The sequence below is a fragment of the Sinocyclocheilus rhinocerous genome, unplaced genomic scaffold (assembly GCF_001515625.1).
Source record: "Sinocyclocheilus rhinocerous isolate Xijiao unplaced genomic scaffold, SAMN03320098_v1.1 scaffold936, whole genome shotgun sequence".
NCBI lineage: Eukaryota > Metazoa > Chordata > Actinopteri > Cypriniformes > Cyprinidae > Sinocyclocheilus > Sinocyclocheilus rhinocerous.
In genome coordinates this window covers 376339-379676 of record NW_015662583.1, presented here as the reverse complement: position 1 = coordinate 379676, position 3338 = coordinate 376339, and the positions used below count along the sequence as shown (strand labels likewise).

General features: G+C 34.2%; 1 protein-coding gene across 1 annotated transcript in view; it reads left to right on the top strand.

Moving 5' to 3' along the window:
* The window catches only part of LOC107728115 (desmoplakin-like), a 40106-nt gene that overhangs the window by 8414 nt on the left and 28354 nt on the right, over positions 1-3338 (top strand). The window lies entirely within an intron of this gene.

Below are 3338 nucleotides of genomic sequence, written 5' to 3'. Positions count from 1 at the left end.
TTTTATAAAGAATATCTCTTTGGATTTGAGACTTTAGTCTTTGCAACTTTACAGATCTTCTTTATGCACCAAGAGCTTGTAACACTCCAAAGAGAAAGGAAAAAATGAAATCGCATCATATGACCCCTTTAATATTGAGTTATGTGAAGCAGGGTTTTCAGCCAATGAGATTTCACTGTGGGCGGAGCTACTCAGCTTGATTCTCCAGAAATAGACATCAACTTAAAAGCACACAGATAAGTGCTGCTCTGTTCAGTAAGGCCTAGATAAAGACGCAGGGTGAGTGTTTGCCAGGACAGAGAGAGCGAGAGAAAACGAAAGGAAAACTCAGCAGATGAACTCGGCGTCCTGCCAAAGAACACAGTCCTGTACTGAGAAACCCGAATCAGAGCCAGCATGCCTCTCTGTTCTGAGCCACTCTTACTGTTTGTCTGTCTGAGTCTCTCCCACGAGTCCTAAAACCCCAGAATTCCTCAGCCTCCCGCAGGGGTCAATAACACGGCCGACTCGACACTCCCTCCTGTCAGGAGGTCAGAGTTAATGAATCACAGACGTTTGCTGAAGAGCACAGTGACTTTGAGTGGGCCGGAGAAAAGAACGAGACAATGTGTGTTTTCCCAGCTAACAGGGAATATTCTCAGAATGCTCTGAAAAGATTCTCTCAAAATTATGACCTTAATAGAACCTTCATTCATAATGTTTAAACGTCATTCACTGAATGTTTTAGTTTGTCTAATGATTTATTTTTTAAATGCTACTTCTTGTTTCCGAGAACGTTGAAAAGTAACATTTCTGTAATGTTACCAAAATGATAAAAATGTATCACCAGAAAACATATTTAAAACATTTAAAAAACTTTTAAAAAAGCTAAATGTTTGCACAATAGTATTAAGTACATATAGTATTTATACATCATTCACCGCAGGGGTCAATAACACGGCCGACTCGACACTCCCTCCTGTCAGGAGGTCAGAGTTAATGAATCACAGACGTTTGCTGAAGAGCACAGTGACTTTGAGTGGGCCGGAGAAAAGAACGAGACAATGTGTGTTTTCCCAGCTAACAGGGAATATTCTCAGAATGCTCTGAAAAGATTCTCTCAAAATTATGACCTTAATAGAACCTTCATTCATAATGTTTAAACGTCATTCACTGAATGTTTTAGTTTGTCTAATGATTTATTTTTTAAATGCTACTTCTTGTTTCCGAGAACGTTGAAAAGTAACATTTCCGTAATGTTACCAAAATGATAAAATAGAAAACATATTTAAAACATTTAAAAAACTTTTAAAAAAGCTAAATGTTTGCACAAAAGTATTAAGTACATACAGTATTTATACATCATTCATGGAATGTTTTTTCTGAAATGTTTTAGTTGGACATTCATCTAATGTTTTTTAAATGTTGCCACTTGTTTCGGAACATTCCGAGAACATTCAAAAGTAACGTTCCCATAATGTTTGCAATATGATCAAATGGAATGTTCCCCTAACGTTTTTAAATGTTGCCACTTGTTTCGGAACATTCCGAGAACATTCAAAATTAACGTTCCCATAATGTTTGCAATATGATCAAATGGAATGTTCCCCTAACGTTTGCATAACCAAAAAACATTTTAAAAAGTGGATATTTTGATTGTTTCAGAGAGCATTCAGAAATAACGTTTGTAATGTAACATATAAATAACGTTCCCATAGCGTTTGCAAAAATATTAAATTAAATGTTCTATTAATGTTTGCATAATCAAATTTTTTTTTAAATGTTTTAAATGTTCAGAAAACATAACTAAATGTTCTCAAAATGTTATCACAAAAACAGTGTTTATACATTGTTCATGGAATGATTTTTTCTCAAATGTTTATCTGGACATTCATCTAACATTTTTTAAATGTTGCTACTTCATTTGAAACATTCAGAGAACATTTAGTAACGTTCCTATAATGTTTGTTTCAAAATGTCTAAAATGGAATGTTCCCTTAACATTTGTATAGCATGTTTAAAATGTAAAAAAAAAACAGAATATTTTGAACATTCAGAAATAACGTTTTTCAAAACTTGTTAGCACCAAAATGGTATTTATACATTGTTTTCCTGTTTTAGTTGGATGTTTGTCTAAGATTTTTTAAATGTTACCACTTGTTTCAGAACGTTCAGAGAACATTCAAAACGAACGTTCCCATAATGTTTGCAAGAAATCTAAAATGGAATGTTCCCTTAATGTTCACACAACCAAAACAAAAACCCATTTTTTAACATTCAGAGAACACTCTAAAATAATTTTTCATAACTAAATAGGAACATTAGCAAGTTTTTGTTTGTTTGTTTAGGGCTTGCGGCATCCAGTGTTGAGGGTAACGGATTACAAGTAACGCGAGTTACGTAATCAGATTACTTTTTTTCAAGTAACTAGTAAAGTAGCGCATTACTTTTTAATTTACAAAAAAATATCCGAGTTACTTTTTCAAATAAGTAAGGCCTGTTGCTCGTGTTGCCATGTTGAGAGGAATCAGGAGTGAGTGCAGAGGCATTGTGTGTGTGCGCTGTGTGAACATGATGTTACTGTAGCTCTAGAATAAATCTCAACATGCATTTACTCATCTCACTCGCACAAAAACACATTCAGCATTCCTCAAAATAAATAAAAACAGTGAAATACAAACTCAGAATATGACGCAAACCTGTGATAATTAAATATGTTAGACAACACGAATATCCTTTATGTATTTAATCCCATTTTATTAACAAATATCTTTGCTGCTGACCTTCGATGGTCTAATTCAACCATACTAAATAAGCAAAAATTCCTTAAGATAAACATAAAAAAAATTTTATTGCTGAAGAGTGTTGTACTTTCTCCTCCTGCATACTATTCTTCATGCAATCCAGAACAGCTGAAGGTTTGTTTGACCTGCGCCCTCTACTGTACAGACGTGAACTTACTTTCCCTTCAGCCTGAGGCTCATTCGTTTCAATTTTGGTGTGAAAGGGCTTTTACATTTGCTGAAAATAGAACTTTTTTATATTAAAAACAAAGAAACAAACTCAGGCCAGATGAGAAAAAGTAGCGCAAAAGTAACATAATGCATTACTTCCCATAAAAAGTAACTAAGTAACGCAATTAGTTACTTTTTTAGGGAGTAATGTAATATTGTAATGCATTACTTTTAAAAGTAACTTTCCCCAACACTGGCTGTGTCCACTGGACTTTTATACTGTGGTAAATCCACTGCAAACTAAGCAGAAAACAACAAAAACTTCCAGTGCAGCCGGCTTTGTTCATTATAATAGCGAAATAGTTTTAATGCAAAAAAACAAGCCGAGTTAAGTGTTGCTTCTAG